Here is a 25,369-nt window from a genome sequence, read left to right as displayed (position 1 = left end):
CCTTAATTTTTCCTCGACCATCAACTATGATTTCATTTGATAAATTGACAAATGGCAAGCGATCAACAACACTTTAACCTTCGCCCAAAATCCATGGAAAATAAAATCCCTTGGAGTCATATAACAATCAACAACACCACAATCTCACCTCATCTCTCATGACTCACTTGAACATGTCCGAAGCTAACTGCCTGCCAACGAATGCCATGGCACGTTTTGCGTTCAAAAAAAGTTCAAATTTCTTGAACCTGTCAAAAAACTTCAGCTACCAAGGCTTCCGCCTTTTTCTTGAACAATTGCCATGCCAGGCAAACAGGTAATCTGGAACCTTGAGGAGCTCTGGCGGACCTTTCTCAAAATCAAAAGCAAACATCTTGGCAAAAAAGGAAAGAAATTACAAGGCACTTGTGTTACCAATAAACTATAAATGGTAACATGAAAAAAAAATAATAAATAAAATATTGGAAAAAAACTTTTCAACATCACCAATACTTAGAGGGGGAGGTGTTCCAGGGTTGCCATATTTAACTTTTTTGGAATTAAATTTGTAGAATTGGGAATATTGGACTTTAAAATTGAATTTTTTTATTGATTTACGACAAATGGGCCATTGGTCTGTTATGCAAAGAAGATCAACGTCAATTGATCGGGACGAAATCCATTTTGGTCCTTTTTAGAAGTAAGGCAACTCCTTCCGCTGGCCAATGCCTTACCATTCATTATAAATATATATCACCCACTTGATAATGTTAACGTTTTTTTAAAAACACGCTAAGTGACAGCGTGTTATACGCTTTAATTTCATTAGAGGTGATTTGCAAAAAAAAAAACAACAACCACAACAAAAATACAAGGGAACAAACATACCGTCATTCCAACAAACATTTTTTTTATTTATAAATGATTAAACAATTCAAAACTAATGATAGATACTTTTCTTAAGATATCCCGACTGCCGATCACCACCACTAGCACTTTAACGCCCTCCACACAACACAACCGCTGTTGTTGTCAGCCATCGAACATAAGTATGTACGTATGTCCGTTATGTTCAAACTACAAACTCCAATATCTATCTTAACATTCACTTTTTTGTTGTCTGTTAAAATAACAACAAAAAAGTGGAGGGAGGGTGTTTCTTTTGGCGGCTGTGGCCATACTTCGTCAGTTAACAACTTCAAATAAATATTAGAAGAAAGAAAACAAAAATGAAATGAAATCCGGCAAAACAAATTGTATTCGATAGTTTTATATTTTTATTTTATTCACAACAAGAAACAACAAAATTAACAACTACAACAGCAACAACAACAACAAAATGAAAAACAATGACTTTGGACACACTTCCTGGTTGTAGGTACATATTTTCAGTTAAAAAAAAGTGACTAACGCCCGCCCCCATTTTGAAAGTGAATGTTTGTAAAAGTTTTAGAATTAATCATTAATAAAACACAACACCAGTAATCGATTGTATCCGGGCAAATGGATTTTTAAGAATATTTATGGGATTTACTAACCTTAATGGTTAATAAACCAATGGAATTTTAAAATTTAAAAACAAAGACTGATAAATAGAATAGAATAGAGAATATTTATACCCCTCACCACACTGTGATACAGGGTATTATGTCTTTGTGCATATGTTTTTAACACGTAAAAGGAATCGAGATAGACCCATGGTTCCTTTGGAGAATGTGGATAGAATCACTTTCTGAGCCGATGTATGCATGTCTGTCCGTCCGTCCATCCATCTGTTGATGTCAAATTGTAAACAAAGCAAAGGCCGCATTTATAATTTGACCCAAGGACGAACCCTATTGAAATTGGTGAAAATCGGTTCAGATTTAGATATAGCTTCCATATATATCTTCGTCCGATTTTATATAAATGATGCACTTAAGCCCCTCAATAACCTTCGATTTGCACGAAATTTTGCATAATCTACTGAATTGAATCTTGAATGATGTGTGCTAAGTTTCGTGAAAATCGGTTCAGATTTGTGTATAGCTCCCATACATATTTTCGTCCGATTTTATGTGAATGGTGCACCAAAGCACCTGCATTTCTTTAGATTTGCACGAAATTTGGCATAGCGTACTGAATTAAGTCTAGAACGATGTGTGTTAAATTTCAGGAAAATCGGTTCAGATTAAAATATAGCTTCCATATATATTTTCGTCCGGTTTAAGGTAAATGGTGCACCAAAGTACCTATATTTCTCTCGATTTGCACGAAATTTGGTAAATAGTGAACCAAAGTCCCTATATATCCTTCGATTTGCACGAAATTTGGAACAGCGTACTTAATTGAGTCTAGGACGATGTGTACTAAATTTTGGGAAAATCGCTCCAGATTTGGATATAGCTCTCATATATATTTTCGTCTGATTTTTGGTAAATAGTGCACCAAAGTCCCTACATATCCTTCGATTTTCACGAAATTTGGTATAGCGCATTAAATTAAGTCTAGAAATATGTGTGTTATATTTCGTGAAAATCCGTTCAGATTTAGATATAGCTTCGATATATTTTTTCGTCCGATTTTAGGTAAATAGTGCACCAAAGTCCCTACATATCCTTCGATTTACACGAAATTTGGTAAAGCGTGCTGAATTAAGCGTAGAACGATGTGTGTAAAATTTCGTGAAAATGGGTACAAATTAAGATATAGTTTCCCTATATATTATCGTCCGATTTTAGAAAAATAGTGCACGAACGTCCTTATATATCCTTCGATTTTCTCGAAATTTAGCATAGGGTACTGAATTGAGTCCAGGGTTCTGAATTGATGTGTGGTAAGTTTCGGGAAAATCGGTTCAGATTTCGATATAGCTCCCATATATATATTCGTCCGATTTTTAGTAAATGGTGCACCAAAGTCCCTATATATCTTTCGATTTGCAAGAAATTTGGCACAGCGTACAGAATTAGGTCTAGAATGGTGCGTGTTAAGTTTCCTGAAAATCGGTCCAGATTTAGATATAGCTCCCATATATATTCGTCCGATTTAAGGTAAATGATGTACCAAAGTACCTGTATATCCTTAGATTTACACGAAATTTGGCACAGCGTACACAATTGAGTCTCGAAATATGTATGTTAAATTTCATGAAAATCGGTTCAGATTTAGATATAGCTCCCATATATATTTTCGTCCGATTTTATGTAAATGGTGCACCAAAGTCCCTATATATCCTTCGATTTGCACGAAATTTGGGTTTATAAGTAAATGAAGAACTCAAAATGTGGCCGAATGCACAAAACATACTGAAATAAGTGTAACCTAACATGTGACAAGTTTCGATGAAATCGGTTTAGATTTCGATATTTGGCTTTAAATTTATTTACATAATTTTGTCCCATTGTAAGAAGCAACTCTATAGCAGACCAAAATTTTGTATAGGTTGCAGAATGACATTTTTAAATTTCATATTAATGGTCCTTCAAAAATGCGACGCCTGTTAGGATTCCATCTGTTGAATATACCCAAAGTGGTGAAGGGTATCATATAATCGGCCACGTTCGACTTTACTACTTTCTATACTAGTTTTTACTGCAAAATAAATCTGAAATTGCCTGATCGGTACTTTACGAGAAATCTATCAATACAGCCATCTGTTGGAAAAAGAATGGATTTCTTTTCCCCCAACCTAATATAGTGATAGGTAGTTATGTGGTTGGCTTTTGAAGCATTTTTGAAATTTAGTGGTCGTATCAGGCCTAGGCAATATTCTAGTTGCACCTGGGCTATGAAGGTATGAAGATAAAAATAACAATTTGTGAAGGAGGTACCTAAGGGGGGACCAATTTTGGAAATCTGTCTTGATTTACAATTTTTTTATTCTAAACCCTTTGGGTTGCTACCACAAGGATATTTAAAATAAATAATTTGTGTGAAAATAATAATTTTGTGTGAAGTTTGGGTCAAATCAGATCCTCAATAAGCCATATGATACCCTACACAAGTATCTCAAAAATCCAACTTTCTACGGTTCTATATTCAAAGCCTGGGCAATATTTTGAGATATTTGCAACCTCTTGACGATTATAAATCGACGTGAATATTTACGCCATAAAATAAAAATTTGTTCACTTTAGGTTTTGATTGATTTAACCCTCGTAATATTGAACGATCATCATGTAAACAGTCGTTATAAGTATTTGGTCAGACCACATCACCGTGTAAAATATGTGATGTTGTGCATATAATAATGGACTCTAGAGCAACTAGAAAATCGGTAAAAATAAAGTTTTCGGTAATTACACCCTTTAAATATAATCCAAACATCAGTAAAAAATATTGACGTCGTCCTTGATCATAGCCGGAACTCCATGTAACATTTCAAAACCATCAGCGCGACATTTGCACCTTATAGTGCGATCATCATAACACTTAGACGCCTATAAATATTTAAGTATAACTCCCACATCCGAGTAGACACATCACTATAATTGGTATTCATTTAAAGGTTTTCTTGGATTTTTCACACAAAATTCATTATCCTGATAAGGTACAAATCAAATTTTTGGATCCACTAAATATTTACAGCACCATTCGGTTTATCTTCATCAAAACTGTAAAACATGCTTATTCTTATTGACCGATCTTTATTAAAACAGGCATGCTTATTCTTTGTCAAGATTCCCTTCTTTGTGTAAAAATTCGTCGTGTTCGGATCATAATTTTGGCCTCTAGAGCGACAAGAAAAAACAATAAAAACCAAGTTCTTGGTCCATTTCATACCCTAAATATAACCGGATCATTACCAAAACCAATAGTGACCTTCTTTGGCCAGAACTCATCCTACATGCAAAATTTCGTGACGATTGTAAAATAACATTGGCCTGTAATGTGTTTACAAATTATAATGGGCAGACGGACACACTTGCTTAGATCGACTCAGCTAGTCGAGATATGACGATCGGTATACTAAAAGGTGAGTCTAGGACTAATATTTCGCGGTGTTACAAACCCTAAGGACTGCACAAAGCTATAATACCCTGACAACATAATAGTGCAAGGTATACAAATATTTTCTTCAAAACAATATTTTGTATTCAAATATTATTATATTCAAATCGAAAATATCACAAAAAAAACTCTATATTAAAATTGAAATCATTTGCATTGAACTTCAATACCCGTGGTATGGTAAAATTACACAAAAAAAAAAGAATTTCATTAAAATTAATTAAATGGTTAAATACCAGTTTCAGTTCAATTCTAATTACAATTATTAACAAAAAAAGTGGACAATAACAACAGCAGCAAAAAACTATTACTAAGAAAAACCTCAAAGAACTTGTTACTATGTGAGGCAAAACTGAAAACAAAAATATTCAAGTTCGAACCAACCCCCATTCAACGCCAATTGGCCATATGCTACGAGGACTTAACTAAATTGAAATCAATATTTTTTATTTATTTATTTTTTTCATTGTTTTATATTCCGATTACAACAAGTTCTGTGGTTCGATTTTTGTTTGTTTGTCGTAAATAAAATATTAGTTTAAGTTGGTTATTTTTGCATTTAAACAGAATATTGAATGGTTATTTCCAGAGTTCATTAATAAAAAAAAAACATAACCAGCTACATAAACAAAATCGAAATCGAAGGCGTTTTCATTATTTATTGACATGGTCAGCTTGTCGGATAGTTAGTCAATAGCAATCAAAACGTTTAGACCACAAAGACAATTGTTGAAAATCGACAATTTGTCATTGGCATAAATTTTTGCAAAAAAAGTGGTTTTGAAGATTTTAGAATATTTTTTGTTTATAAAAAAATCATGTTCACACGTCCTTTTTTTGTTGTAAGAACGAAATCGAACAAAATAAAATTTAAAATGCTAATTTAATTAACTATATTGTGTTTATAGCCTGCTAACATGCCTCCGAACCATCAACATGTAAATTGTATAATTTAAATTAATTTCATAGTATTTTGCATTTTTAATTTGTCTAAAAAAGTTAAGTGTTTGATATAACAAAAGAAAAACAATGTTGTCTAATAGCACAAAATATATATATATATATATATATATATCCTATATAAATAAGTAAAAAAAACACACAATTTTCCTTTGCATTTTTTCTGCTTTTTCTTTACATTGTTGTTTGGCTGAACGTGCTGCAGTTTATGCGCCATGAAACTAGGTCATTTTTTTCAGATTTTGCATGCCGGTTTCATGTGATTTTTCTTAGTATTGGTATGCCAATACCATGAAGTACCTAGACTAGTACTGAAAATACATTAAACTGATAACATCGAAATAATGTAAAAATTAAAATAAATATTTATTTTATACTCTTTTTCTGTAGTTTGTGGACTACTGTTGCTGTGGTATTTTACCTACAGACCTGTCGTGATAAACTCCAATAATTATGGTCAATAGATGATGGAGAAAAATATTAATACTATTTTGGTTAATTAAAAGAAATAATTTTACTATTCCCTTGCCACAACGGTTTACACTTCATATTTTTATACCCTACACAACTATGTTGTCAGGGTATTATAGCTTTGTGCACGCCCAAAGTTTGTAACGCCGCTATTGGTCCTAGACCCACCTTTAAGTATACCGATCGACATATCTCGACTAGCTGAGTCGATCTAGACATGTGTGTCCGTCCGTCCGGCTGTCCATTATAATTTGTACACACGATACAGGCCATAGTTATGGACCAATCTTCACGAAATTTTGCATGTAGGATGTGTTCTGGCCAAAGAAGACCCCTATTGTTTTTGGTAACGATACGTTAATATTTAGGGGATGAAAAGGACCAAATACTTAATTTTTGTCGGTTTTTCTGGTCGTTCCAGAGGCCGCAGTTATGGTCCGAACACCGTGAAATTTTACATGGAAAAGGAGATCGGGCCAAAGACTGACTTTTGTGTGAAAAATTACAACATTTTTATTCTGGGGCGTATATACTTGCTCCTGAAGGACATATACTCGAGATGTTGATAGTTTGTCCAAGATGAGTTGTTGACCTTCAAATTTATACCAGTTATATGGCTTTATGTACTCTGATGTGGGAATTATACGTAATTAGGTAAAGGTGACTATATGCATAGTAATACTATTACTCCATTAGAGGACGGAAATGTCGCGCTGATCGTTTTGAAATTGTACATGAAGTTCCGATTATGGTCAAGGACGACGCCTACAGTTTTCGGTGAAGTTGAGATTTCATTCAGGGGGTGCAATGACCCGAAAACTTTAATTTTGTCAGATTTTCTAGGCGCTCTAGAGTCAATTACTATATGCAGAACATCACATATTTTACAAGGTGAAGAGGATCTGACTAAATACTTAGAGCGGGTGTTTAGATGATGATCGTTCAATATTCCGAGGTCAAATCAACCAAAACCCAAAGTGACCATTTTTTATTTTCTGGCGTAAAAATTCACTTCAAGAAAAAAAATTTTGGAAGTTGTTGATCTATAATCGGTAAAAAGCGTGTTAATATCACGAAATATTGCCCAGGCTCAGAATATAAAACCGCAGAATGTTTGCTTTTCGTGGTAGTTGTGTAGGGTATCATATGGTCGGCCCCGTCCGACTATACTGCTCCGCTTACTGGTTTTTAAATAATTTTTGGTAGGGGGATATTAAATGAAGAGGGTCGCTCTGTGTATTTAGGGCATAAATCAACGTATGATTTTTATACTCTTCACCACACTGTGGTACAGGGTATTATGTCTTTGTGCGCATGTTTGTAACAGGCATTCCTTTTGAGAATATGCATGGAATCACTTTCTGAGTCGATTTACGCATGTCCGTCCATGTAATTTTGTGAACAATGTACAGGTCTGATCCGATTTGGATAAAATTTGGCATAGGTCACTTATTTGGTCCAAGGACGAACCCTATTCAAATTGGGAAAAATCGGTTCAGATTTAGATATAGCTCCCATATATATTTTCGTCCGATTTATTGTAAATGGTTCACCAAAATCAGTATATATATTTCGATTTGCACGAAATTTGACATAGCGTACTTAATTTAGTCCATATATATTTTCGTCCGATTTTATGTAAATGGTGTAGCAAAGTCCGTATATATCTTCCGATTTGCACGAAATTTGGCACAGCGTACTGAATTAGGTCTAGAACTATGTGTGTTAAGTTCGTGAAAATCGGTTCAGATTGAGATATAGCTTCCATGTATAGTTTTATCCGATTTAATGTAAATGGTTCACAAATGTCCCTATATATCTTTCGATTTGCACGAAATTTGGCATAGCGTATTAAATTAGGTCTAGAATTATGTGTGATAAGTTTTCTGAAAATCGGCACAGATTTAGATATATATATATATTCGTCCGATTTTATGTAAATAGTGTACCAAAGTCTCTATATATCTTTCGATTTGCACGAGATTTGGCACAACGTACTTACTTGAGCCTATAATGATGTGTACTAAGTTTTTTGAAAATCGGTTCAGGTTTAGATATAGCTCCCATATATATTTTCGTCCGATTTAGTGTAAATGGTGTACCAAAGGCCCTATATATCTTTCGGTACGCACGAAATTTGGCATAGCGTACTGAATTAATCCATGAATGATGTGTGCTAAATTTCCTGAAAATCGGTTCAGTTTAAGATTTAGCACCCATATATATTTTTGTCCGATTTAATGTAAATGGTTTACCAAAGACTCAAAGTTAGACTGATTGACACACAATTTTGCACAACGTACTTAAGATAGTATAGCCAAACGTGAGTCAAGTTTTGTTGGAAGCCGTCCAGATGTAGATATAGCTCATATTTATAATATACCCGTAGTGGTTAAGGGTATCATACTACTTTCCTTACTGGTTTTCAAAATAATTTTTGTTAAGGGGATATTAAATGAAGAGGGTCGATCTTTATATTTAGGGCACAAATCAACCAATGGGTTTTGTTTTCTAAGTTATTTAAGGGGCACATTGGGATATTAAACAAAAGACTTAAGAAACAAACTTTTTTATGCATATGTAAGAGAGCTAACAAGCACAATTCAAGTACGTTTCTTAAGTCTTTTGTTTTATTATCGCAATTTTTTATCTAAAATTATAATGGATTAAAAAAAATATTTTTAAAAGCTACAAAAAATTGATATTGAATCCGCAAAGAATGAATTTAAAAAAAAAAAATTTTTCAAGTATCCACAAGGCGTGGATTTTTTAAAAAAATATATTTTGGAGTTTCCACAAAGCGAGGATTTAAAAAAATGGAGTATCCACAAAGCGTGGATTTTAAAAAAATTGGAGTATCCATAAAGCGTGAAATTTCCAAAAAAAATTCTTTTTTGAAGTACACACAAAGCCCGGATTTAAAAAAAAATATTAGAAGTATCCACAAAGATAAATATTCCAAAAAAAATAATTTTGAGTAACACATAAGCGTGGATTTTTTAAAAACATTTTTTAAATCAATCATTTACTCAGTACCTTGGTGTGTCCATCATTGGTTTGATGTTTAAATTTATTTTTATTTCATTGCACTTAAATTAAATCTTTTTTTTTTTTTTGCCTAATGATCATCAAGTTAAATTAAGAAATAAATATCTTCCATAGCGGAGGAAAAAAATCCCAAAACCTCTGTTGAAATAACAGAAGTGCTTGGAAATGTCCAAAATAAATTGACTTTGCAAAAATCTGAAAACAAATAGGTATTAAGACATTTGTGAAAATTGCCCGGAGGCTATTGTTTAGCTGCTTCTTGCACTTAAATGGTGAATATTTGTTTGGTAAAATGTTAGCTTTTAAGTCTTTGACTTGGCGCAGAGTTACTAAATCACCGAACGAAAATAATTTTCGTTTAAACTTAGCTATCAGCCATGACAATCTCTAACGACGAAGGTCATTTCAGGCATGAATAAGATGTATTGGCTGCCATGGAAGCCATCCAATGGTTGTGGTGGTGGTGGTGGAGGTTGTTGTGGTCGTGGTTGCTGCTGCTGCCGCAAAAGAACTTTACTGTCCACTGTGAGAAGTGAGAAAAATGCACAAACACACATACATACATACGTAAAAGCAACTTTGAAAATAAGTTAAAGTTAAATAAATGTTTGTGTCTTATTAATTGTTAACTAGTTTCTTATTTATTAGTCCAACGTGTTGGGGTCTCTTTGTTGGTTAGCTATTGAGCCATAAACATGGTCCGCTGCCATAGAAGGAGATGATCAATTTCAGATCATGTCTCTCAGTAAAATGTTTAATAAGATAATTTGTTAGTAATTCAAATGCAATATGTAGTTAGTTGACAATGGACGCAATGTTTTGTGGCGGCATTTTTTTCATTTTTAAGTCTCAAATTTAGTGACTCAATTAAAGTTTGGTAAATAAAAACAACTTCTTACCCTTTTGTTGTGTTTAATTTTTTTTGTGAGCCATGTCACAATTTGCCATATTTTAATTTTCAAGCACATTTAAATTCATTCTATGAATAATATATGGAGATTTTTTGTTGTTATTGTTATGTTTTTGTCCGTGTGATTTTTTATAGTATTTAATATCATGTTCGTAATAAAAGAACAGAACAGCGACAGCTGTTGCTTTGGCCGCAGCACCTGTTAACAAGTAGCTAAACAAAGTTCACCCGGTAATTGTTGGTAATTTTCAAATGACCATGATGGTGTGGTAGCAAAATATGAAAAATGACATGTTTCAATGATATTCAAATATATACATTTATTTACATAGTTATATTATTTATTATTATTTGTTGCAGCAAGTAATATTAAATGTCTCAAATGAAAATGTATATGTACATACATACTCGTATTTGTATATAAATTCTCACACGAAATATTATCGGATTATTATAGATTTTTAAATTAGTATTTGAAGGAGTATCAAGTCGTATTTTTAGAAATATATCTAATAGATGATCAGATCTTGTATCCATATCGGAAATTCTCAGCCTTTGAAGATAATTTTTAAGACTTAGAATAGATTTATTTTTAAAATCCAACAAAGTTTGAATTTTTTAACTCCAACAAAGCGTGGAAGTTTTCAAAAATATATTTTAAATAACCCACAAAATGTGGTCTTAAAAATATATATTTTTTTGAGCAAACAAAAATTTTTGTAGTAAATACAGAGCATCGTTTTTTTAATATTTTATGGAATATCCAATATCCAACAAATCGTTAATAATTTACTTGTAGATTTTTTAAAATGTATGTTTTGGAATGTCCAAAATAAGATGTTATTCAAAAAAAAAAAAAACAGTAAGGAAAGTTCAAAAGTCGGACGGGGTGAGCTATATGATACCCTTCGCAACGTTGGGTACATACAGGAGATGTTAATATCGACAATATCCTGTAGATAGAACAGAAATTGAATCATGAGAGGACCATTGAGTTGGAATCGGGCGAAATCAATGAAAAATTGCATGTCAAACGGGCAGACTTGGATTATTTGGTGTACCATTTGTATGAAATCGAGTAAAATTATTTATGGGAGCTATATATAAACACATGGACCTAATTGAGCAATCTTTGCATACACCATTTGTTATACCCTACACAACTATGTTGTCAGGGTATTATAGCTTTGTGCAGCCCCAAAAGTTTGTAACGCCGCGAAATATTGGTCCTAGACCTACCTTTAAGTATACCGATCGTCATATCTCGACTAGCTGAGCCGCTCCAGAGGTCGTAAATATGGCCCGAACATCGTGAAATTTTACATGTAGTAGGGAATCGGGCCAAATAATAAGCATGCCTGTTTTGATAAAGATCGGTCAATATTTAGTGGGTCAAATGGACCCCTGAAGGACATAGACCTGAGAAGTTTATATTATATCCATAAGGAGTGGATGACCTTTAAATTAATACCAATTTTATTGTTGTATGTGCTCGGATGTGGGAGTTACACCTAAATATTTGCAGGTATCTCCGTATTTGTATATTATTTAGTAACCCATTATCACTCTAGAGAGCGGAACTATAGCGCAGATCGCTTTGAAATGTTCCATGAGGTTCCAGTTATGGTCAAAGACAACGCCTATAATTTTCGGTGATGATCAGATAATAATTTTGGAATGAAGTGGACCGAAAACTTAATTTTTTTGTGTTATTTTCGAGTCGATCTATAGACCAAAAATGAAAGCCGAACATCACAACACAACCCACGGTGAAGGGTATCTGGACAATAGATGTACTGAATACTCGTAATATTCGGAAAATATGTCAGTGTGAGGAAGAGATGCTGTTTACCTCTAATCGGGTGCAAATATCACGAAATATTGGCCAGGCTCGGAATAAACATTTGCAGAAAATTTGAGTTCCGTGGTAGTTGTGTAGGGTATCGTATGGTCGGCCCGTCCGACTATACTGCTCCGCTCACTGGTTTTTTATTATCACTCTATATTCAATTTAATACCCTCTGCCAAACTTCGTGTATCAATCTAGACCTAATTCAGTACTCTGTGCCAAATTTTGTGTCAATCGGACAAAAATTAGGAGTTTGGTGCATCATTCACAAAAAATCGAAGGAAACTATATATGGGAGCTATATCTAAATATGCACCAATTCCAACAAAACTCCGCTTATATCGATCTGGACCTAATTCAGTACTCTGTGCAAAATGTTGTCTCAATCGGACCAATATTGGCTGTATGGTGCTCTATTTACATAAAATCGGACGAATTTATATATAGGAGCTGTATCTAAATCTGAACCGATTCCAACAAAATTTCGCATACATAAGTACGGACCTGATTCAGTGCGCTGTACAAAATTTTGTCCCAATCGAACAAATAGTGGGAGTTTGGTGCATCATTTACATAAAACCGGACGAAACTATATATGGGAGCTATATCTAAATCTGAACCGATTCCAAAAAATATCCGCTTACATAGGTAGGGACCTGAATCAGTGCGATGTACAAAATTTTGTCACAATCGGACAAATATTAGGATTTTGGTGCATCATTTACATAAATTGGACGAAACTATATATGGGAGCTATATCTAAATCTGTACCGATTTTCTGCAATTTCAATAGCTTTCGTCCTTGGGCCAAGTACGTGATCTGTGCCAAATTTCATCCAAATCGGATCATAAATGCGACCTGTACTTTGTTTACAATTTAACATGGACGGACAGACGGACATGCATAATTCGACTCAGAAAGTGATTCTACGCATATTCTCAAAAGGAACCATGGGTCTATCTCGATTATTTTTGCCTGTTACAAACATAGACCACAGTGTGGTGAAGGGAATAAGTATGTCCCATAATAAATATCTTATAAAAGACTTAAGAAACAAACACTCAATATTGCCAAAGAAACTTTGGCACTATGGAGTCTTTTATCTTTTGTGTGTCACATTCTTATGAGATTTTTTTTTATTATATTTTTTTCCTTTAGTCTTTTAAAATATAGTCTAAACAAATATTTCAAATGGTCAATGCTGAAATAATTATTCGAAAAAAATACTTTTCCTTTTTGACAAAAACTAATTTTCATTTCGTTGTTTTTCCACCACGCAAATGTTGTGTCATTGCAGAGAAAACTGACATGACATTTAATTTATGTTAGTGTTTTTTTTTTTTCGTTGTGACTACGAACAACGCCATCTACAATAACTAAAAATAAATGCAATGTAACAAACATGTGCTAATTTAACTTACATCATTGAACCGAAAGTGTCACGGAATACAATTTTAACAAACATTCCAAAGAAACTTACTTTGCAAAAGGGAATGCAGATGTAAAATAACACAACATGTTTAAAGGGTAATGCTAACAAATGAAAAAAAAAAACTAATAGAAAGTGAAAAGAAAGTTTGACAATTGTTAAAAGCTGTTAAAAGAGGGTGTGGGTTTTCCATAAAATATTTTTTGAAGTAAAGACAAGGCGCGAATCTGTTAAAATATATTTGTTGACGTTACAACAAGGCGTTGGGTTTTTTGAACTTTTTGGTTGATAGAAAAAGGCGTGGTTATTTTAAAAAATATTTTTTGAAATTACAACCAGGCGTGGATTTATTAAAATATTTTTGAAGTTACAACCAGGCGTGGATTTATTAAAATATAATTTTTTGAAGGAACTCCAGGCGTGGATTTTTTAAAATATAATTTTTTGAAGTTACTGACCAGGCGTGGATTTATTAAAATATAATTTTTTGAGGTTAGCTAACCAGGCGTGGATTTATTAAAATATAATTTTTTGAAGTTACAACCAGGCGTGGATTTATTGAAATATAATTTTTTGAAGTTACAACCAGGCGTTGATTTATTAAAATATAATTTTTTGAAGTTACAACCAAGCGTGGATTTATTAAAATATAATTTTTTGAAGTTACAACCAGGCGTGGATTTATTAAAATATAATTTTTTGAAGTTACAACCAGGCGTGGATTTATTAAAATATTTTTGAAGTTACAACCAGGCGTGGATTTATTAAAATATAATTTTTTGAAGTTACAACCAGGCGTGGATTTTTTAAAATATAATTTTTTGAAGTTACAACCAGGCGTGGATTTATTAAAATATAATTTTTTGAAGTTACAATAAAATATGGATTTAAAAAATATATTTCTTAAAAAAATATTTTTTAAACAAAATTTCCTTCATTTTTTCGTATTTTAAATAGCCACACATTTTCACATGAATCATACCATCAATAAAAATATTTTTGGTTTGTTTTGATTTTCCGAAACAAAGACCATGTCTTGTTAACACATTGCCAGTGATCCCCTTTGGGGATTTCAAAATTTTTTGTGTTGTTATTGGTAGTGTTAACTTACACACATGACCATTTTATTGAATCCAGACAATTGTTCTGCTCTCCTTTCCGAACAATGAACACATTTGACTTTAGGTCAATAGTGATAAAAATTGTTAGCTTAATTTGGTCCGGGCCAATGATTTATTTCCAATAAATTGAAGACATTTGTTATCGTAAATTTGCAGCTAAACGCAATGCAATAAATCAAAGAAATTAAAATTGCAAAGAGAACCAAATATGGATTATCATAAGCAAATAATTTTGGATAACAATTTTCATAGATTTTCAACTCAACCCAAAAATTATCACACCTAAGGCAGTAAAAGAATCGAAAAAATTGCAGATTAGAAATTGTTAAATATAAAATTTCCCTAAATATTAGGGACACAATTTAATTAAAAATTTTCGAACCTCCTTTACCAGAATCTTATCAGAACTCCATTTGAATAAAACCGACTTTTAATACATTAAGTGATTTAATACATCAAATCACCATCACCTCCTCCTCCCCTGTATTTCCCATTCAATTACACTTCTCCACTAATTGCACATTTTTGTAGTTTTTGTAATCAACAAACAAAAAACTCTCTGATCTCAGGACAGACAGGCGTTTATGATTTTTATTGACAAGCGTATAACCGCAACAAACCACAACTGTTGTTAATATAAACATAATCGAGTATCTTTTTTTATTGTTGCAAAAACAACAACAATCGTAACAATATATCTGCACTTCACTGACCACAATAGTTGCCGGGCCCCATGTGGGCTGACTAAGAGATTCAATTCACACACACTCCGGAGTTCGATTAAAGAATAATGTTCGTCGTTTTTTGGTTGATTCGACGTTCAAAAAAATGTAACAACTCCTCAGAGGCCTTTGGCGGTGTGGAGATGTTAGCTGTTCTTTGAAAAAAATCACAGAAACAAAATGTGTAACAGCTAAGCTGTCAAAATTTATATTGGCAGATTTAATCGAAATGCAGTGGCGTAGTAACAACCAGTAAGGAAAGTAGTAAAGTCGGATTGGGCCGACTATATGATACCCTCCACCACTATGGGTATATTAAACAGGACTATTAACATGAAATTGGATGATACTTATGGTGATGATATATGGGAGCTATATCTAAACCTGTACCGATTTTCACGAAACTTGGCAGACATCATTCTAGGCTCAATTCAGTACGTTATGCCAAATTTCGTGCAAATCTAAAGATAAATAAGGACTTTGGTGCACCATTTACATAAAATAAGACGAAAATATATATGGGAGCTTTATCTAAATCTGGTCAGATTTTCACGAAACTTAGCGCACATCATTCTAGACTTAATTCAGTACGTTATGCCAAATTTCGTGCAAATCTAAAAATATATAGGGGCTTTAGTGCACCATTTACATAAAATCGGACGTAAATATATACGGGAGCTAAATCTGGACCGATTTTCACAAAACTTGGCAGACATCACTCCAGGCTCAATTCAGTACGCTATACCAAATCTAAAGATATTTAGGGACTTTGGTGCACCATTTACATAAAATCGAACGAAAATATATATGGAAGCTATATCTAAATCTGAACCGATTTTCACGAAACGTGGCAGACATAACTCTAGGCTCAATTCAGTACGCTATACCAAATTTCGTTGCAAATCGAAGGATATTTAGGGACTTTGGTGCACCATTTACATAAAATCGAACAAATATATGTATGGGAGCTATATCTAAATGTGAACCGATTTGCATGAAACTTAGCGCACATCATTCTAGGCTTAATTCAGTACGCTATGGCAGATTTCGTGCAAATCGAAATTTAACACACATCGTTGTAGACTTAATTCAGTACGCTATGCCAAATTTCGTTTCAAATCGAAGGATATATGGGGACTTTGGTGCACCATTTAACTTAAATCGGGCGAAAATATATATACGAGCTATATCTAAATCTAATCCGATTTTCCCAACTTCAATATGGTTCATCCTTGGGCCATGTAAATGAGCTGTGCCAAATTCCATCCAATTCGGATTATAAATGCGACCTTTACTTTATTTACAATTTAACACCAACACACGGACAGAGGGACGGACGGACGGACGGACATGCATAAATCGACTCAGAAAGTGATTCTATGCATATTCTCAAAAGGAATTATGGGTCTATCTCGTTTCCTTTTGCCTGTTACAACCACATGCACAAAAGCATATTACCCTGTACCACAGTGGGTGAAGGGTATAAAAAGGCATGAATTTTTTTAAAAAAATATTTTTCAAGTATCCACAAGGCATGGATTAAAAAAAAACATTTTTTGAGATAACCACAAGGCGAGGATTTTTTAAAAAATATTTTTTGCGCATAACCACAAGGCGGATTACCACAAGGCATATTCGGCTACGCCTTTATTTTCCATTCCATAAAGCATTTTTCATTCATCTGAAAAAAAACAAAATGGATCACGTTTTTTTACTGGACTTCTTAATGGCCAACATGGATCTCTAAAATAAACTACAAGACACATCAGGAGCCCAGTTGTTGGTCATCATATCTTGAATACCACCAACAATTGGAAGTCAATGAAAGCAAATTTACAGCTTTGTTTTAGATTGGCATGCAATATTTAGTATTTTGAGTCAAATAACTGTTACCATAATTTTTATAGCATTTTTTTTTTTAAATTCGGATTCAAACTAAGACAGCCGATAACAAAACCAGCAGCAAAACTATTCGAATTTTAATCGCCCATGTATGTTATTTCTCTTATCTCACGCTATATTCAGGTTTTTGTTTATTGCTTATTGTTTCTTTTTATTAGATGCTCTTGTTCGCCAAAATAAAATACAAGATATGCAGATGCTGGTGAGAATCATCATGAATGGGAATTCAAACTAAGAAAAAGTGGTATTGCCTAAAGAAATATAATATTAGCCTATTGTGTATGTTGATATTCCTAATATTTGGTTTGCAGATATCTACAGAATTACTGCCTAGGTATTCGATACCAGTCAAAATTCGGAAAGACCTCAGAATTAGTGAACCCATCTTCGGTTTTAATGTGGATTTGGAAGACAGGTGGTATCGAATAGTATTCTTCATTCGCTTCATATGAGATTTACAAGTTTTTAAAATTCTGACACTTTGTAAGGCATGTACCGATGGACCCCATGTCCGAACTTGATTTATGTTTAATAAAAATATTATTTTATTTATTCTTTTATGAATTTCAATCGATTTTATAATTGCCATAAGCTTTATATGTTTTTATCAATGATTTGACCATCGGCAAGGCCTCAGATGAAGTGAACCCATCTTCGGATTTAATGTGGATTTGGAACACATATTACGAGGTGAAATATACGTATCAAATAGGATTCTTCCTTCGCTTCATATGAGATTTACAAGTTTTCAAAATTCCGAAATTTTGTGGATAGATGCCAATAGGTCCCATGTTCGAATTTGATCTATGTTTTGTAGAAATATTATTTAACTTAGTCTAATATAAATTTCAATCAATTTATTAATTTTGAATTTTTGTCAATACAGCATTCTCTTAATTGCAATTAACGTTACGCATTATTTTTGCGAGGTGTTAATTGAGTTAAGCACGTGTTCTTTTTTTTAGAAACTAACCCGAGCCATTTTATCTTCCTGTTTCCCAAAATCGTTTTTGCTATTTGTATGAAAAAACCTAGCAATTAATCACTTCCATTTGAATTGAAACGTATCGAAATAAATTTAAGTGGTTCCTGCTATACTTGGTAGTGGAATTAATTAAGGCGATAAACTAGGCACAGATGTATGGGAGTAATTAGTAAAACAGCTGTTGGTTACAAATGTGTGTATGTTTGTATTGCTACAAATAAAAGGAATAATAACGAATTGAATTTATATTTTTTAGTATTTTTCAAAAAATACATTTTAAGAGACTCTGGTCATAGAGGAAATTTTAAGAGATTTTTTTTCAAATATGTCCTTCTATGAACTATAAAAAAGTAACAAACTTTTGGGAGATTTTGGTCATAGAAGTCATTTTAAGAGGAATTTTGAATTTTTTTCTAATACATCCTGTCTGGACTATATAAAAGTAACAAAATAATTTTCCAAATAATGACGTATTTGAAAAATAAAATAAATCCCCAAGGTCTCTTAAGTCATTTATTTTCCTCCCTAAGGTCACCTATTTTTTATCTCCTCAACATTTGTTCTAATATCTTATCTGAACAGGTGTATTCGTTATATTAGTCATATGAAAACCTTCAAAAAATTACCTCTTACATATTTTCTTGATTGATACATTTCATGTTTTCAAACTTGTTTTCAATTTAAATTGTTAATTTGCTAAAAACATCAAGCAGCATAAGAATGTTCCACAATGAGAGCTTGACTTTGTTCTTTTTCGATTCGAATATTATTGGCTTTGAGTTTGATTTTAATTGCCTAGCTAAAAAAATTATTGCATACATTAGAAGTTGGTATTTGTTTAGCAATTAACAACATGCATAAATTCGTATGTATAATTATTTCATACATTTTCAACACGTGTCAATATTTAATAACTAATAATTTATAAGGAAAACAAAATTATGAATGGCTGGTAAATATTTCGGAGAATAAGAAGATTGAATATTAATTTTTTTTTTTAAATTAGCAAGAGTCGATTTTTTAAAGATTATTTTTTGAGAAAAACACCAATCATTTCAAAATCTGTTTTTGACGAAAAATCAAAATCTGGAGCTATTTATTTTTTAGGTAAATTGAAAGCTCGAATAAAAAACCAGTAAGGAAAGTAGTACAGTCGGACGGGGCCGACTATATGATACCCTTCACCACTTTGGGTATATTCAACAGATGAATCCTAACTGACGTCGCATTTTTGAAGGACCATTAACATGACATGAAATTGGATCCATAATTATGCTATTCTGCAACCTATACTAAATTTTTCATTTGGTCAGATATAGGGTTACTTCTTACAATGGGACAAAAATTATGTAAATCAATTTAAAGCAAATATCACTCGGACACCCGTTGATTATTTGGATAAATATATGATAAGCATGAGGAGTTTTGTGCACCATTTACATACAATCGGACGAAACTATATATGGTAGCTATATCTAAATCTGAACCGATTTTCACGAAACTTTGCACACATCTTTCTAGACTTTATTTAATACTCTATGCCAAATTTCGTACAAATCGAAATATATATGTAGGGACATTGGTGTTTCATTTACATACAAATCGAACGAGCTATATCTAAATCTGAACCGATTTTTCCGAAACTTACCACACATTTTTCTAGACTCAATACAGTACGCTATGCCAAATCGAAGGATATATAGGGCCTTTGGCGCACCATTTACCTTCAATCGGATGAAAATATATGCATCGATGAACTCAAATCTTTGTATGGTGATGTAGTTACTTTCTTTAGCTCTTGGTATCATAGCCGACTCAAAGACGAAGAACGACACTCACGACCTGCAAAAATGGACCATATACCATGCGAATTGAATGAAGATGTCATTCCGTTAGATAGAACCATTCGTGGGCATTTCTTTCATACACATAGATTTGGTATTGCATTCACATGTGACCTTAAATAGGTTTGTTCTCGTTGGATACCGAACAATTTTAAATACGCCCTAAAAAAGGCTCGTATTGACAAGCGTTTGGATTTTTGAAAAAAATATAATCCCAAAAATGTTGTTAGTAAAATATGTTCATTAAATTTTAACAAAGCTTGGTTATTAGCAGATCTGGTTATCAGATAGTATAGAGATAAGTTTCTTAAAAATCATTTACTGTTACCTCAGTTATTAGAGAATTACTGGAGAATGTCATAGTGCGAATGAGTTTTGACGTAAATCATACGCAACATAGTGTCATAGCTGTTATAGATCATATGAACATTTTTTTACTAATAAACTCTGTTTCAGATTTTAGTTGCAATCGTTTGTAAACAGTTGCATTTTATTATTTCGGGTTTTGATATTGCAAAATAGGCTTATCCCCTTTGTTGTATGTAATAAATTTAAAAAAAAAAAACTGTTTATACCCTCAACCATGAAGATGACATTTACAATGCCTATAGTCTTCGAGACCTTCATAAATTACAACTAAATTAGAGAGAATTCGGTTAAACTCGCCAATTCAGTAAAACTCATCATGTTCGTGACATAATTTTCGCCTCTAGAACGTACAAAAAAAATTTAATAGAGGTTTTGGTCCATTTCATCCCCTAAATGTTAACCGATCATTACAATTCGAATTAGTGATCAGAGTGCCTTCCCCGTTGGAAATTAGTGAAGTTCGGCTTATAATTGTGGCATATAGAGCTACTAGAAAACCAGACAAAAATAAAGTTTTCGGTTCATTTCATCCCCGAAAATATAATCTGAACATCATCGAAAATTATAGGTGTCATCCTTGAACATAACCGGAACCTCAAGAAAAATTCCTTGGCCATCAGCGCCATCTAGTGTGGTAATGGTAACACTAAACAACACCAGAATACATACAACAATAACATTTATATCAATTTACAGGTCAACCACTCTTCTTGGATATACTATCAACTTCTCTAGTCTATGTCAGAATTTTGTAATTTTTTACATAATAGTCTGGGTCCATTTGAACAGGTAAATATTGACCGATCTTCATCAAAATAGTTGTGCTTAGTATATGGCCAGAACCCCGTCTCTGTGAAAAATTTAGTGATGTTCGGGTTGTAATTGTGGCCTATAGAGCGACCAGAAAAACAGACCAAAAATAAAATTTTTGGTAATTTCATGTCCTAAATATTAGTCGATCATTACCAAAAACAACAGAGTTTTATTTTGTCCGATCCCGCCTTACAAGCAAAATTTCGTTCTTCATTACATTTTTGTTGTTTTAATTCAAACTTGGAGATTACTAAGAAATATTTGAATCCACGATGTGTGGCTTTAAAAAATAATTTTATATATTTTTATTTCCATTTTTTTTAATTTTTATTATTTTTTTTAATTCCTTTTCTTCAAAATGGTTTCCAAAACTTTTTTTTATGACAAGGCAGGCATTAATGATCGATTTGCTTGGAATGGGTTTCTTTGTGGGTAAAATAATACGGTTTTAATATTTTAGTATTGGGTAATTAATTACTCATATTTCAAATGGTATGAGAACCAATGGTTTTGTAATTCACATGCGTTGTAGTTGTTGTAATTTTGTTGTATGCAAATGTGAGTATTCACATCAAATCGCCAAATACATCCATAAGTCTAGCCTGACTCCAGTCTGACTCGAATTGGAGGAGTGAGAATAAATCACTTCATTTACTCGCACATATGTGGCTGTAAAAAGGCATGACACTCTGGTTGTTGTTTTTGGCTAGACAATGGAACATATTTACAAGCTATTTAGACACCCCACCCTCCCTGCTAACATTACACGGTGGTATATGAAACATGAAACACAATTAAAATGACATTTAATAATTTAAGCTGGCCAAAAGGAAATAACGAAAACAACTACAGCTTAAAATGATGTTAATTAGTGCCATAAATATAATTTCTTTGCATGGCGAACCGAGCAACCAAAGCTTGGTCGCCCACCAAAAATAACTCCATTAGAATGTTTTTGTCTATTGGCTACCCCTCGTCCAAAAGAATCGTTTAGTGGCAACTAGAAAATGTCCAGACATAAAATCAACGATTTTATGATTATTTTTGTTTGTTTCTGAACGGTTAATGGTCCCAATATGATACAGTGTGACCAACAGGAGCGAATTCAGGACAAAATGAGGGGGTACGGGAATTAATATTAATTTCACTTTGAACTATATTGGATGATCTTCTGTCAGCTTTTTGTGTGACATCAATATTTTCCTTATACAATAATGTAGACTTTTTAATTGGGCGCCACTGTATTCTATTTCGAAAAATATATATATTTAAGTATTTTTTCCAAATACTCTACTCAGAACTATGAATGACTTGTATAAGGAATCCAAGTTAAAGTCAAACAGTCACAGGAGAATAGAGTCATAAATTGCTGTGTTGTTGTTAGGCCGCCGTCACACATAGAATGTTACTAAAAGTGGCAGTCATTGTTAACATTTTTTTGGTGTGTGTGTGTTTTGAAAACTTTGGTGTGGTTTGTCGGTTTTCTTAGTAGCAAGTCAAAATGACAAGAACAAGACAACAACTTGACAGACCAAAGTGTCTATTTTTATTTAAAAAATTGTGGTAGAAGAAAAAAAAAATAACTGCGGAATTGCTTGAGTATGGGGTGTTTGGTTACCCTTGAGTTGTATTCAGACCTCTAATTAAAGAAGTAAGATTGTAGCAGCAAGGAGATATGCAAACGGTGTGTTTTTCAAAAAATATTTTTGGAGATATTCACAAGGTTTGGATTTTTTTTTTAAAAATATATTTTTTTTAAAATACAGTTCGCGGATTTTTTTTTTTAAATTACATGTGGTGGATTTATAAAATAATATTTTTTGTGATAACCATAAGGCGTGAATTAAAAAAAATATTTTTTGGTGATAACCACAAGACTTGGAATTATTTTTTTTTTGATAACCACAAGGCGCGGAATTTAAAATATATATATATATATATATTTTGAGATAACCAAAGGCTTGGATTTATAAAAAAAATATTTTTTCAAGAATCCACATTGCATGGGTTATTAAAAAAAATATTTTTTCAAAAGAATATTTTTTTAATAATCCACAAGGCGTGGATTATAATTTTTTTTCAAGATTCCACAATTTTTTTTCATTAATTAAGTTTAGAACGATGTGTACTTAATTTCGTAAAAATCGGTTCGGATTTATATATAGCTCCCTTATAAAGATTTGTCCGATTTTATGAAAATGGTGTACCAAAGTCCGTATATATATTTTGATTTGCGCGAAATTTGTCATAGCGTACTGAATTGAGTCTAGAAATATGTGTGTTAAATTTCGTGAAAATCGGTTCAGATTTAGATATAGCTCCCGTATATCGTTTCGTCCAATTTTAGGTAAAAGGGGCACCAAAGTCCCTATATATCTTTCGATTTGTTCGAAATTTGGCATAGCATACTGAATTAAGTATAGAACGATTTGTGTTTAATTTCATAAAAATCGGTTTGGATTTATAAATAGCTCCCATATATATTTTCGTCCTATTTTAGGTAAATAGTGCACCAAAGTCCCTTTATATCCTTCGATATGCACGAAATTTGGCATAGCGTACAGAATTGAGTCTAGAAATTTGAGTGTTAAATTTCATGTAAATCGGTTCATATTTGGATATAGCTCCCATACATATTTTCGTCCGATTTTACGTAAATAGTGGTAAGTGGTAAGTTTCGGAAAAATGGGTTCAGATTTCGATATAGCTTCCTTATATATTTTCGTCCGATTTTATGTAAATGGTGCACCAATTAATTTTTTAACAGTGCGGCGTACCGAATAGCGTGTATCAATTTTGCTATAAATCGTTTTTTTCATAAATTTGTTCCATGGTACCCAGACGATTCTAAATGTGCCCGTATGAAATTAAATTTATCACAGGTTGCAGAAAGACATGAGTATGTTCCTTGGAGTGAACATCTATATCCAATTAAAAGGACACATATGTACAATATACCCAATGTGGTGAAGGGTATCATATAGGCGGCCCAGTCCGGCTTTACTACTTTCCTTACTGGTGTGTTTTTTGTTGTTGTTTGTGTTATTTTGTCATATTTTATTTTTAATTTTCCGTGCGGATATAAATGCATTGCATGCGGACCTACAGTTCTATAAATAAATCGCGTATAAATAACATATGTGTAAATAATTAAGAATTATTTACCTTGTTAGCCACAGCAAAATATTTTTCCTCTCTATCACCTATTTCTGGGCCACTTCGCTCAATTGAATACCTAAATGAATGAATGAATGAATGAATAATTTCCAGGCAATTGAAACAAGCCCACTATCACGTTTTTCCATAAACAACAAATGTAAAAAAAAATAGGTAACCGGAGATATAGTTCATATCATTTCAACAAGCATATCGAATCTCTTTATTACTTAAATATGCTTAATTTTCTTATATTTTTATTTTTTTCGTGTTGTTGTTATTGTTTAATTTTTTTTTTCTAATAAAGTTATGACTAATTCTCTAGAAATAAGGAAACACAACAATTTTGAACGTCAACACAAGACAAGATAGCAAACAGGCACAAATTCCGAACACAACGATTTGGCCACCAGGCCAGACATTTTTCAAAACTCCACAAAAAAATTGCAATTCAATGAATATGTATTTTTTGAGATTAATATCACAAACCAACAATAACAACAATGAGAAAAATCGATCGAATTCATGTTCAATTTAAAACATTTTGTGGTGGGCATTTTACATGAAAAATAAAATAAATATCGTTTTGGTGATTGTCAAAATGGGGAGTCGTTTTCAAATATTTATTTTTGGTCCTTTGGAAAAAATGTGTAAATTTGTAACACATGATAGTTAATTAATATAAATGATAGGTGCTTAAAATGCATTTTTTTTTTGAAATTTTTAATTTATAAAAAATATTTTTTTTTTTTAATTTGAAATAAAATATATGCAAGTATTTGGCAAGTAGTAGGCCTAGACCCCAATTTATTGCTACA

General features: G+C 32.6%; 1 protein-coding gene across 1 annotated transcript in view; it reads right to left on the bottom strand.

Annotated features, from left to right (window-relative positions):
• Nucleotides 1–25,369, bottom strand: part of LOC133326972 (uncharacterized) — a 108,799-nt gene that overhangs the window by 56,934 nt on the left and 26,496 nt on the right. The gene's annotated exons all lie outside the window — the stretch shown is intronic.

The sequence above is a fragment of the Musca vetustissima genome, unplaced genomic scaffold (assembly GCF_032173495.1).
Source record: "Musca vetustissima isolate MV318-11 ecotype Yass unplaced genomic scaffold, APGP_CSIRO_Mvet_v1 utg854, whole genome shotgun sequence".
Classification (NCBI taxonomy): Eukaryota; Metazoa; Arthropoda; class Insecta; order Diptera; family Muscidae; genus Musca; species Musca vetustissima.
The sequence above is the reverse complement of the archived record's forward strand: the minus strand, read 5'-3'. Positions and strand labels throughout refer to the sequence as shown.